Genomic DNA, 13,668 nt, shown 5'->3' on the forward strand with positions numbered 1-13,668 from the left:
GTTATGAACCTTGTAATTTCCACCCCTAGGTAATTCACCAGGTCACTCTCATTCCATTCCAGATACTATACTTAACAAGGATCTGTAATGCCTAGCATTGTACAGCATTCTCTCTCCTGGGGCTTGGTTGGATTTAATATGTGGTGTCAGTCAATGTTCTTTGTGGTGCCTTCAGGGCATGGGATGTGTTTTATTTCTTTCTGAATTTACAACAGTACAGTGTTCAGCTAGCCAGTCCAGAGTGTTCATAAAATCCGGGGGCGGGAGTGGGAAAGAGAAAGAGAAATGGAATTCATTTGTTGAGTGCCTACTATGTGCCAGGTATTGCTAAGTACTTTACATATATTTTATTTCATCTTCAGAATAACCTCAAGAAGCCCCATTTGTTATGTTCGTAGATAAAGAAGTTGAATTCAAATGGTTAAGTGGGTTGCTCAAGGTCACAGCGACCAAGTGGCAGAAACATATACTGCTTCATAAAGCCCATTCTACAAAGATGGAAACTGAGGCTCAGGGCATTGATTCAAGCTGCCCGTCCGGTAGATGGTTGAGTCCATAATCTCCCGTCACTGGGCTTAACTGCTGGAAGGCCCCTGGTGCTGAGAGGCCTGGACTGCACCTCTCTGGAGGATGCATTGTCACATCAGCATTTGCACATTTGCCCCTGACCTTGCTAGAATAGTATTTGTGGCCGCGAAGTGTCTCCCTTGCTGCCTTCGGGTTGCGGAATTGAGAGGTTGGTAAAGTCCTCTCCGACAGGGTTGGTAGTTTGCAGACGGCCCCTGAGAGGCTGGGGCGTTCCGAATTGGCTGAGCGCTCCGCGGGGAGGGCGGGGAGTTTGCCGATCGTCCCCGGCCGGAATCCCTGCCTTAGAGAGCTGCGAGCCCAGAAGCGGGGAGAAGTTGGAGAGGTCGGGAGGGGAGGGTAGGAAGAATTTGAAGCCAGACCCCCCGCCCTGGTCAGCTGAGCCCCCGAGGAGCGTCTCTGCAGTGTCCAGGCCGAGTGTGGACGCGCCGTGCGCGGCCCCGCCAGGGCTGAGAGTTTGCAGACCGTCCCTGCCGCGGCCCGCTCGGCGGCGGCCCTGCGGCTCCCGCGGCTGCCGCGGCGGCCCCGGGCTCGATCCAGCCCAGGTAGCCCCGCCGCAGGCTAGGGGTGCCGCGACCCCGTGCCCCGCGGAGCTTGGGTCCCCCCGGGGACGGCAGCTGGCAGGCACTCCCGGCTGCTGCTGCTGCTGCTCCTCAACAAGGAGGTGAGAGCCAGTGGGTCGGGGCGATCGCGTCGAAGCTTTCCATCTCCACGGGGAGATGAACGCAGAGGGGACCGCGGAGGGCGCGGGGAGCTGGGCGCGGGAGGCGGGGAGAGAGTCTGCTCCGTGGGCTGCGCGGCTGGGGGCTTCCGCCCGCCGCCCCTCCGCCGCCTGCGTGGGTGCCCCGGCCGCTCTGAGACAGCCGGGAGTGCAGCCGGGGACGCGCCTGGAGGCGCCCACCTACCCGGGGCAACCCCTTCTCAGGGGAGACTGCAGGCCCCCATGGCCCCTGGGAAGTGGGGGGTTTGGGCTTTTCAAGGGACTGTCCGGGGGAGGCTTTGGTTGCGCGGGCTGGAGGCGAGCGGCCAGGGATGGTAGAGGGGCGCTCGGACCGCGGAGGAGCCTGGTGGGGTCACGCTGCGGGTGTGGGCCGGGCTGGGGTCCCCGGGACCTGGGCGCGCAGGGCGGACTCAGCCACCGGCCAGTGGGGAGGAACAACAAGGGAGGCTGGCTCCCGGCCCCGGGGGAAGGGGGATGCGGTGGGCGGGCGCTCTGGTCCTGGGGACCAGGGAAGCCCGGGGGTGCCCCCCACCCCTAAGGGACCTCCGTGGGCCCACGATCCCGCTGGCGCGCTCCGGAGGCTGCCTGGCCGGAGAGGCTGCGGGGAGCGCAGAGCCCACACCCGCGCACATAATCCCCGAGAGCATGCTCAGTGCAGCCCTGGGAACTTCCTGCCGAGTCGCGAGCCGCCCCGGCCCCCTCCTGGCCCCCTCCCGGCCCGCGGCTGGCAAACTTGGGGGCGCGGCGCCCGCCAGTCGCCCTTTCGCGTCCCCTCGGCCCTTGCCTCGCCTTTGCCCGGCTCCCAGGGCTGCTCTCGCCGGTCGCCCCCGCGGCCGAGAATGGGGGCGTGGACGTTACCCCCAGCTTCCCGAGGTCAGGTCCGAGGCCGGGTGGCCAGAGGCCTGGCGGTGAGGCCTCTTGATGGGGGCACCGGCTCGCGATGCGCTCGCCGCGCGCACAGACCGGGCGCCGTGAGCAGACCGGGTGGAAGGGGGTGTGTGAGCCAGGGGACGTTCGCTCACACACTCGCTGTCACACACAATGCCGTGGTTTCGTAGCTGCCGCGCGGAAGAGGGAAGAGGTGGCGCTTGCATTGCCGGGCCGCGTTTGGAGCGCGAACAGGGTGCTGGGCGCTTGGGTACTGCGGTAACCTGGAGACGCATAAGGTTTTCAGAAATGCCGGAGTCGAGGTCTGTGGCCGGGTACTCCTGACATTGACTGCCAGGCCCGGCCCAGGGCGGACGCCGCTGTCTGCACCCGGCTCTGGCGGCACAGTTAGGGAAGGCTGGGCACTGCTGGGGCTGTGAAGTTGAGGAGGGGAAAGCTGAGGTTTGTGCGGGGTTCCGTGGCATGACAGCACTGCACCTGTAAACAACTCAGATCCAAGTGTTAGAGGTAGGATCTCATTCTCTAGAGAGGCAAGTGGGAAGCTGGTGCGACCCGCCCCCGTTCATTGTCAGGACCTGAGGGACTTAGTGGGTTTTTACTCCGAGAGACACACCCCCTACCGCCCACCTCCTCCCCACCCCCTCCCCAGTTTAGCTACCCACATCCTGAGCCTTGACTCAGGATCAGAACTTCCTTGTCTTTGATTGGAGAAAATCACCAAACTGTTTCCCATGATAGGCACACCATCACAGATCTTTCTTAATAAATAAATTTTCGTACCACCTTCCCCCCCGCCCCCGTCCCAAACCACAGATTCTTTTTGCTGTTATTGTTCAGGGCTGAGATAGGCTCCCTCAAATTTGTTTGGCTTGGTTAGGATTAGAGCAAAGCTCTCCTTTCTAGAGGCCTTTTTAGTTTCCCCAGTTACCAACTTGATGTCCGTGCAGTCAACTTGAAGAGGAGAGGCCCTGAGCAAGGAGGTGATGGCAGAGCGGGAAGAGGGTGACCTTTTTGCTGCTTGGAGGGACAGGGCAAGAGGAGAAGGATGCTGCTCTGCCCCGATCCCTGGCTCTGGCAGAGCTGGGTGCCTGGACAGAGGTTTGGGCTTTTCTTTTCTTCCCCTCCTTTGTTCCAGCCCGCCTTCCTGAGTTTGGGACACTTGTGACTAGAGTCACTGGAAGAAAGGCGTCTGGAGTCCTGCTTTGGGGCTTGGCAGGGTTCACACCTACACAAGCAGCTGCAGGTTGGTTTTAAGGTGACTGTAGTCGCAGGAGGGCTGGTGGCTCTGCTCAGGTCTGCCAGTTGCATCTGCGTTCCAGCCTCTGGGGCCTCTGAATCGCCTCAGCAGTGCGCATTTCAAGTGCTTTGTGTTTGGAAGTGTGAATATAGTACTCATTTATATATATTCACACATCCGTATATACGTTTTTATAAAGAAGCGTGTGCATATGTATGTGCATATGCAGTGTTCTTTGGTAGCATCTTGGAGCTGGAAAGGACCTCAGGAGATCACAAGAATTCAAATTTGCTACCTTCCCATTCAGTTTTCTCAGTTTAAAAATAACCAGCCAGCCTTCTGCCCAGCTGGCCTCCAAAAGCATTGCAACAGCAGAGTCCCCCTGTGATCCTAGCCGAGGGGGCCTTTGGTTCCTGGCCTTTGGTTCTTCCACTGAGAAGTGAGCCTCCTCGCGATCATTCTAGATGTCACTCTGATATTTGACATGACTTTTCCTAATGTTCCATGTGGTTCGGGATCTAAGTCACTGCAGAGTCACTCTCAGGTTGATTTTGGTGGGGGGGGGGGGGGGACAGACAGTGACCAGTGTCCTCTGCAGAGATGTCTGGAAAATGCCCAGAGCAGTTTTCCCACCCCAAGTCTTGCTTGGGTTGGAAAGTTCCTGTCCTTTTGCACTCTGGTCCTCCAGGCAGGTAGTTGCTCTGCTCCTTCCCTAGAGGCCTAGAGAGCAGTGAGGACTCTTATTCCGTCCTCTTTGTGTGTCTTGGCTTACTGGCTGTAGGAGGGTGGTGTGGTGGTTGGAGGTGGCGTTCTGTGCCGATGTTGTCACAGTAGCTCTCCGGAAAGCCCGTGCTGTCAGGAGGATTATCTCTGGGGTTTGTTATGGGGGATGGCAAAGTTTGGGGAAGGGTCCCGGTGTCAGGTGACACCAGGTGTCAGCCAAAAGTAACAGATAGTTTTGGCTGAAGGAAGGTGTGTGTGTTTCAGAATCTAGGTACTTTAGGGAATTCCCTGGCTGTCCAGTGGTTAGGACTGTGCGCTCTCACCCCGAGGGTCCGGGTTTGATCCCTGGTCGGGGAACTAAAATCCAGCAAAAAAAAAAAAAAAAAAAAGATATAGAATCTAGGTACTTTAAAAAAAAGAGAGGTGGTACCTTTATATTTGGGGGAGAGTGCCAGGTGGGTGACAGTGGAGAGGTTTGGGTCAGAAATAAATTTGGTACATGCCAGGGCACGTTTTACTAGGCTGCCTTTAAAGTTCATAATTGCTTTGAAGTATAGAGTCACTCTTTTTTTTTTTTTTTTCAGTAAGCGGGCCTCGCACTGTTGTGGCCTCTCCCGTTGCGGAGCGCAGGCTCAGCGGCCATGGCTCACGGGCCCAGCCGCTCTGCGGCATGTGGGATCTTCCCGGACCGGGGCACAAGCCCGCGTCGCCTGCATCGGCAGACGGGCTCTCAACCACTATGCCACCAGGGAAGCCCTAGAGTCACTCTTAATAGCCAGAAGATGGATTCAGTTAAAAAAAATTTTTTTTAAATTGAAGTGTAGTTGATTTACAAGGTTGTGTCAATCTCTGCTGTACAGCAAAGTGACTCAGTTATACACATATAGACATTCCTTTTTTATATTCTTTTCTGTTATGGTTTATCCCAGGATATTGAATAAATGGCTAAACTTTTAAATTTCTGTTTGAAATTGAGTCTAGATCTCCCTAAACCCCTCTTCTTAAAGTTGCTAATCTAAACCATGTCCTCATACTATGTCACATCCTGGGTCAACACGAAAAGTCCAAGCATAGTTGTGACCTCAGTGCCAGCTGTAGGTTCTCACGGGGTGTTTATCAGGCAGCCACCTTGAGCCATACATGGTGGGCGCTGGTGCTGGGTATGAAGGCGTACATCGTCCTTCAAAATTACCGTCTCACTTTTAATTCATCTCACCTTCTCTTTCAGTATATTAAGGCAAATTAATAGCTCTTGGAAAGCCGCCAAAATGGGTCCCAGGAGCCTTAGTACTGTAACCACGTTCTCAGCTGGAAGAGTTGGGACTCCATCTCTATTTGCCAGCTTGGACTGTTGTATTTATGTGTTTGTTTTCTCATTTCCACAACGAAGTGCCTCCTTCGCCGACTTTGTCATATCTGGAAAGCTGTATGTGTGCATGGGAAAGGTTGGAGGAATCACTTTATTTCTTCAAGATCCCACCACTCTCTTGTCTGGACACCTAACCTTCTGGAAAGAGAACAGGGTCCTTCCTATCCGGGCCCTTTGTCCAGCCTCACAGATCTGGACAAGCAAGAGGGATAAGCTATCTGGGCTGGGCTTGGGGGGGGCAGGGTGCAGTTCTCCCTGTAAATGGGCACCCCCAGCAGTTAACGCCTGCTGAACCTTGGCTCCAGCTGGGGCGGTTGCCTAGGATGGCTAAGGAGTATTTCTCCACCCTGTTGCTCATGAACTCAGGAGCGAGGTGTATGCAAGTACTTCGTTACCTGTAGGAGTTAAGTACTGGTGTTTGCAACTGATTTACTTTTTCAAAAATGTCAGCATTTCAGCGTTATCCGTAGAAGAATAACAGCCTCACTGATTTACACCCTCTGTAATTTGGGGGCGATGGCCGCTGAGGGCATGGGTACCGCCCACTGACTCCTGCCTAAGCTCCGCCCACCGACTCCTGCTTAAATAGCCACTCCTTAGGGCTGCATTCTCGGCATAGCCGCTTCTAAGGCCTGGCATGCTGGTAAGATGCTTTTTCTAATATCCCACACAGAACAGTGCTCTGCTATGATAGTTTTGGATCTCTTTCATGTCTCCGTCCACCCATGGGAGTGTGTTATGTTGGTGATCAGCGGAGATGGTATGTCTGGGTGGAGAAGTGTCGAGAGCAGGTGGGCGAGGAAACTCGGAGCGATGGTGATGAGAAATGTATCTGTATCTTCTAGAGGTGACACGATTGCAAAGGCTTCTTTCCTATCCCATTTACTCCTCGCTACAACGCCGAGGTGGATGGTATTGTTATTCCCAGTTTCCACAGTAGGGAGACTGAGGAATTGGGAGGTTGTGAAAGCTGGCCAGGGCCACGCACAGCTAGCCACTTGCGGCAGGGTAAGGATTCGAACCCGGGTGGTCTAGGTCCCGAGCCCGCGTTAGCTGGACTGTGCTTAGTTGTTTAGGCTAGCAAGCTCACCCTGTACTGGCCAGCGCTGGCTTTCCAACCAAAGCCAAGAGGAGTCTTAGGCACTCAGGGGTTGGAAGGGACCTCAGGGAGATCTCCCTGCGTCCTTTCTCTTTTTAGCTGCGGTCCTGGAGGTGCAGGGAGGTAGAAGCACTTGCTCGAAGTCCCTCTGGCTGACAGCAGTGGCCAAACTGGGCCTTGGTCCCTCAGGGACAAGTGACAACAGCTGATAACAGATGTGTGCCTGCCTTGTTTAGAGAAATGACCCAGGAAGAGAATGTGATGGTCATTTGGCGTCTGTCCCACCCACTCCCAGAACCCTGTGTGCTCACACCCAGCCTCACCCTGCAATCTGGTGGGGAACAGGTGGGTGTGCCCCACTCCTTTCTCCAGCCCCGAATGGGAGGATGTAAGCAACTTACGTGCCTTTACATGAGGTGCTCCCTTGTTCATGTCACCTTTTAAGTTTGACATCTTAGGAATTTGGCCTGGGATGGATTTTACATTTCACTCTTAAATATTCATTTTCTCTCTCTCCCTCTGTCTCTCTGTGTCAGTCTCTGCAGCTGTGTCTTACAGCTCCTCGCTCCTCTCAGTGTTGATTTCCACCCTTTAGGAGCATGGGGTGGGCCGGGGGTAACCCGGCAGAGGAGTCAGGGCTATTTCTCAACATTTCCAAGGAGGGGCCTGTGAAGACATTCCCTTAGTATCTGTGGGATCCTAGAAAGAGAGCTAAGGCCCTGCAAAATATTCCTCCGACCACCGGGATTTTCGTGCTTCGTGGAATTTTCCCATTCGGCGTGCCAACAAGCACCATTTCCTTTCATCTTATTCCTTACATATGACCGGGCTTGCATCAGACATGACATTGCTCTCACCTGCTCCTGATTCTGAACACTTCTGGTTAATACATAGTCCCTAGCTGCTCAAAAGTTTAAAGTCTAGGCCTGGTCAGGGCCCACACAGAAGAGTTAAGTTCAGTTATAAAGCAGTATGCAAATGAAGAACACATTAATTCAGCCCATATGACCGCTTTGGGCTTCAGTTCTTATGTTGGAAAGTAGGAGGGGATTGAATGAGCTCCAACGTTCTGTTCAGTCCTAAAGTTGTATAATCTTACACATGTGGCAAAGGAAGTGTAGAATAAAGAAATAAAATTCCCTTATTGAATAAAAAAAGATTGAGGAAAAACTCAAGTTGTTTTTGCCTTTGCTGGCAGAATCTTTAGTAGACAGTTGAAATGCTTACCTAACAAGAACCAGCCCTTTATGATCACTATCTTTTGGGATGTGTGTTTTTGTATGTTTAGAAATAAGAGGCCACGGTCCGTCCTTCTCAGCCTAGAAATAACAGGCTTAGCCAGCTTCCCCTAGTGAAGCTATTTTTTTTTTTCCCCCTCTTGGGAAATTGAGATTCAAAGAGCAGAAGATGACCAGGCTCACAGAGTTCTGTGGTTCTGTGGCACAGCGTCCCGGGGAAAGTGCCTAAGAATTTGCACTGGACCAAATTCTTTATATACCTTCATCGCTGCTTCCCTTTGAAACATCTATGTTGAAAGAATAGAGACTTTGATATCAGTCTCCTTGCAGCTGCTTTTTTTTGGGACCGTCTGTTATTTTCAACTCTGATTTTTTTGTTTACTAGTGTTTATTCCACTGAGGAGTTTTCTAAATGATCAATTCTTTCTCTTACACATCTTGTTTAGGAAAGCACTGTCTTTGCCTCTTGCTAAGTATGATCTTTCTGTTTTCCTTCCATACTTTTCTTAGTATTTGTGTTTGTATACTTCCCTTACCCCATCTCCTAGAATTTTTCAAAGCCACCAAGGTTAGAGGCGCCCTAAGTGGGGACTTGGAGGGAAAGGGATGCTTTCCTCCATCTCCCTCCCCAATATTGTTCATCATATGAGGAGTTCCAGTCTGATGTGAGATCCTTTCAAACATAGCTTCCAGCCCCTCTGTCCATCGGGATGGCCTACCTTCTTTAACAGAGTTCTCAGCTCCAGCGACTAATAATGGTCCATTTCCCCCTCCTCCCCTTCTGTGATGCCTAACCACTGTGCTTGCTAGATTTAAAGGTGACATTATATGTGGGTAATCTTTCACGGTACATAATTTAGTACAGGCAAATGTTATCAACTTTCTTCTATATTTCACCATTCCTTATTTCCTATTCTGATGGGAGCTCCAGAAAGGGAGAGTTTTTTTCCCCCAGGTTGGTTAAAAAATTACATCTGGCTCCAGGGGTTTCGCAGCAAGGAGTCTGGAGCTCTGTAGGTATGATCGGAAGCCGCATAGCCTTGCACGGGGCCCGACACAAGAGTCACGTGATCAGCTGGGCAGCATGGCGTCATGCGTTAGCTCCGGCTCAGGCAGGTGGGGCCTCTCCGCAGTTAGAGGGCTGTCCTCAGGCAGGTCAGTTCGGCGCTGGGTGGTTCTGGTTTCTCATCCATCAAATGAGGCATCTCTTAGTGTCTCCTGCATCTGTGGGATCTGTGACTTCCGGGCTGAACCCAGCACACTCATCTACTGTAGTTTCTTTAATCTGTCCTTAAGAATATTCTTAGATGTATTCCTAATTTTGGGGTCCTCTTTGTGCCGGTTTGGAGTTCTGTTTTTCAAGTCAATCAGTGGACTTTTTGTACACTTTTTTCTCCCTCACTGTGAGCATTATTTGTGGGCTCAGGAAGCCCAACAAATTGAGACTTTGTGTGTGTGTGTGTTCATGTCCACACACCACTAGGGCTTGTTACCTTATTGTCCTGTTATCTATAAACAGAAGTGGAAGTGATCAGAGTCGGAGCTGCGTATCTCTGGAATAGCCATCAGTTAAATGAAACCTGTAGAAAGTTTCTGTGGAAGTAGTTTTAAAATATGGCTTTTCCCCTAGCACGTGTTTGTCAGCTATAGCCAGGGGATCCTTGGAGATTGTATGGATAAATAATGATTTAATTGTATTTCCCAGTAGCCTGCAATGAAATGTTTTCCTGGTTAATGAGTTGCTTATTCGGTCATACTGCCTTTCCTTTCATTGCCCTTATAACCAGAATCAGATACAGCTTTCCAATTCTGATGCCATGCCTGGTTAGTGTTCTCCACGTTCCACAGTTTCTTCCTTCTGGTTCAGTGGCTTCAAGAGAGACTTTTCTATTTCCTCGTTGTCAGCCTTTGTGTAAAGATGACAAGTTACATCATCTTTCTGTTACTGCTTTAACAAATAACAACAGACTGGGTGGCTTAAGGCAACACAAATTCATTGTCTTATTATGTTATGTTGAAGGTCAGAGGTCCAACACGGGTCTTACTGGCTAAAATCAAGTTGTCCATTCCTTCTGGAAGCTTTAGGGGAGAATCCTTTGCCTTGCCCCTTTATCTGCCAGTGGCTACACACATTCACAGGCTCCTGCCCATTCCTCCAGCTTCAAAACCAGCAATGTTGGGCTGACTCCGTGTCCCTCTGCCATCAGGCTGGGACCACAGCTAGGAAAGATTCTCTGACTTTAAGGATCTATGTGATTAGATTGGTCCACCCAGATAATCCAGGATAATCTCATTTCAAGGTCCATAGCTTCATCACACCTGTCCTGTATTCACAGGCTTCAGGGATTAGAATGTGGACATCCTCGGGGGCCATTTTTTTGCTGCCACAGTCCCCAAAACTCTTTGTAAAGAAATGGTTTTCTAGTTTTTATGTAAAGGAACTGTACTTTTCTGTCGAGAAACTTCACTTCTCAGGAAATTTTCCTATTGCCTTGTTCCTCATCTTTTTGAATATATTTAAGTTAACTATTTGCAAACAGTGTCTTAAGATTTGAGATCTGAGGTGGCCAGACATTGAGCTACACACATTTCGTGTTCCGGCTGATGTTATGTTAGTAGTCCTATTTTTTTTTTTTTTTTTTTGCGGTACGTGGGCCTCTCACCGCCACGGCCTCTGCCGTTGTGGAGCACAGGCTCCGGACGCACAGGCTCACTGGCCATGGCTCACGGGCCCAGCGGCTCCGCGGCATGCGGGATCCTCCCGGACCGGGGCATGAACCCGCATCCCCGGCATCGGCAGGCGGACTCTCAACCACTGCGCCACCAGGGAAGCCCAGTAGTCCTATTTTTATGATGAGGAAATTGAGGTGCAAAGGAGACCTGCACAGGGTCATGTAGCCAGAAGTGGCGGAGCCAGGCTGCAGAACTGGATCTCATTGGTTCCAAAGCCTATGTTCTTTTCACTCTGCCTTCCTGCCTTAGAAGTGATAATGGAAAACCAAAGTGAGAAATGGTAATGGGAAAGCTTAAAACAATGTAAAATCTCTCTGCTTCTGCCAAGGTGATGATGACGAATAGTAAATAACGTCTGTGGCAGATTGATTGCACTAATGGCCTCCGTGTATCCACACTCTTTGCCTTGTAACTTACTAGTCCCCATCCTTCCCCTTCCCCATTCCTGGCCACGTGACTGCTTTGGCTCCTGGGATGTTAGCAGATGCCATATAAACAGTTAAAGAGCCTACGAGCTTCTGATTGACCTTTTACACAGCTAGGCGTGCTCGCTCAGATCCCTGCCAGCCCCATGAAAGCGTGCCTGGGCTAGTCTAAGGGAGGGACTGAGAGATGCAGGGGAATGAGCCAAGTTGTGTCAGCTGAGGCTCTCCTGGACTAGCCAGCCCCCAGCTGAACTTCATGCTGGTCGAAGTCTCCTGAGCTTATCTTGCCAAGATTAGTTAAGCCTGTCCTAGGCTTAACTAGGTTGGACAGAACCAACCAGCCAGCTGACCTGTAGAGTTGTGGAAAGCATTGATGATTATTTTAAGCCACAGAGTTCTGGGGGAACTTTGTTATGCAGCCATTGCTAACTGATGCACAGCTCAGATCAGATGTTTGCATAGCATAAGAAGCAGTTTTAGTGTCCTTTTGAAGAATCATTTTGGACTACTTGTAACTAATTCATATTCTTTTTTCAAATTTTAATATATTTTAAAATATTCTTTTAAGATTATACGTTAGGCTTAAGAACTTGCCCATTATATCTACCCTTTTTTCTTTCTTGTTTTTTAAACATGAAAGTCCTGTAAACTCTTATCAGTTTCAGTCAGAAGAAGACTTGTTTTTTTCTTCTCAAACTATTTATCATTTCTAACATGGTGGCTTTTGACCCTCAACCTACAGTAAGAAATACATATTGACCAGAACTCACATATACACGTGTGTATAGCAGCAAGAAAACTTTCATGAGATACTACCTACCCTTCTACCTCTCATGGCCTCTGCTGTTTTCTACCCTTCCATTTGCTGAAAAAAATTCTGGTCTGGAGTCAGCGCTGTGGCCTGCAGCGCATTTTGTAAATAAGGTTTGGTTGGAACGCAAAGATTGTTTATGGCTGCTTTCAAGATACAATGGTAGAGTCAAGCAGTTGTGACAGAGATATCTGGCCTGCGCAAAGCCTAAGGTATTTACTCTCCTGCTCTTGAAGACAACGTTTTCTGACCCTTGTCCTGAATTGGTTTCATAACCCATTGGTGAGTTGTGAGCCTCCATTTAGAAGACACACCGTTCAAGGGACTATTAGCTCTCCTGATAACTCTTCTGGAAATTATACTAAACAAATCCGGCAGATGTGAAAACTAACCCTTTTCCTGTGTTCCACTCAAATTCTCTGGTTTATTCACTTAGATTCAACAATTAAGTTTTTGCTATTTAACGTTATACCTGATTGGCTTATACAGGAAACTTTTCAAGCATTTCGGAAGTGTTTCATTATGAGCAGGCTCCCCCCTCTCCCCGCTTTCTAATTTAAATGAGGCTTTCTTGTGGAAAGTAGCTGGCATTAAAATGGACACAAATTCTATTCAAGTGCTAGTTATTTATTCATTAGATTCCAGCAGTGCCTTTTTCTGTGATATAATGGAGTCCATTAGTGGAAGAGGTTGAACAACAGTCATCTTGGGTTCTTTTAGAATACCTTTCTGAATTAGGGTGATATTAATTCTGAGCATAATAAAATTTAGAGACATTAAGTCATGGGCTTATGGAGTTGGAAAGTCTCTGGAAAAAATTTTTTTCCCTTTTTACTCAGATATCTAATTGGGCCCTTAAAGGCTAAATTTCTCCGATATCTAAATTTCCCAAGCCTGCCGGGGGAGGACAACATTGTTATTTATGTTGTGTGGCTAATGAGACTGATGAGAAGGAGCTGAGGCAGAAGAGGCTTCAGAAGGATCTGGATCTGTCTTTCTAGATTCTGAAATGCCAGATGAAGAATGGGCACTGGCCCATTTATTTACTGGCCGTGAGAGCAGAGTCAAAACCAAATGAGCTTCCAGTACAGCATGGGGAGCTTTGGTAAAAGTCTGAGCAGCGTCCCCCAAATAAAGTAGGTTCTTCGAAAAAGAATAGGTTTTTCTGGGCTTCCCTGGTGGCGCAGTGGTTGAGAGTCTGCCTGCTGATGCAGGGGACACGGGTTCGTGCCCCGGCCTGGGAAGATCCCACATGCCACGGAGCGGCTGGGCTCGTGAGCCACGGCCGCTGGGCCTGCATGTCCGGGGCCTGTGCTCCGTAACGGGAGAGGCCACAACAGCGAGAGGCCCGCGTACCGCCAAAACAAACAAACAAAAAAAAGAATAGGTTCTTCTAAACTTGTTTTTTTTTTTTTTTTTTTGCGGTACGCGGGTCTCTCACAGTTGTGGCCCCTCCCACAGCGGAGCACAGCCTCCGGACGCGCAGGCCCAGTGGCCATGGCGCACGGGCCCAGCCGCTCCGCGGCATGTGGGATCTTCCCGGACCGGGGCACGAACCCGTGTTCCCCTGCATCGGCAGGCGGACTCTCAACCACTGCGCCACCAGGGACGCCCTGTCTAAACATTTTTGATGTGAGCTGCCCTCCTTAGTTCAGGTGGGTGGCCCTCCCAGCAGGGGATTGGACATGTGTAATGAATAAGGACTCTTGGGTGCTGGCGACACACCCCCGCTGGAGCTTGCTTCAGCACGAGTGGAGAGTTCACCTCAGGGCCACAGGAACGGAGCTGTGAGCTGCCAGCAGCCTGGGATCAAAGCTCTGGGGACCCCAGGGACCCCAG

At 50.5% G+C, this 13,668-nt stretch overlaps 1 protein-coding gene across 2 annotated transcripts in view; it reads left to right on the top strand.

The window, feature by feature from the left end:
- The first annotated feature begins 887 nt into the window (after nucleotides 1-887).
- MGAT5 (alpha-1,6-mannosylglycoprotein 6-beta-N-acetylglucosaminyltransferase) overlaps nucleotides 888-13,668 on the top strand; it is a 370,454-nt gene continuing 357,673 nt past the window's right edge. For both annotated transcript variants that reach the window (XM_004265434.4, XM_033420274.2), the window contains exon 1: nucleotides 888-1,249. The gene's annotated coding sequence lies outside the window, so the exon portion shown is untranslated. The remainder of the gene's footprint in view (nucleotides 1,250-13,668) is intronic.

This window comes from Orcinus orca, chromosome 7 (genome assembly GCF_937001465.1).
Source record: "Orcinus orca chromosome 7, mOrcOrc1.1, whole genome shotgun sequence".
In the NCBI taxonomy this organism is placed as follows: domain Eukaryota; kingdom Metazoa; phylum Chordata; class Mammalia; order Artiodactyla; family Delphinidae; genus Orcinus; species Orcinus orca.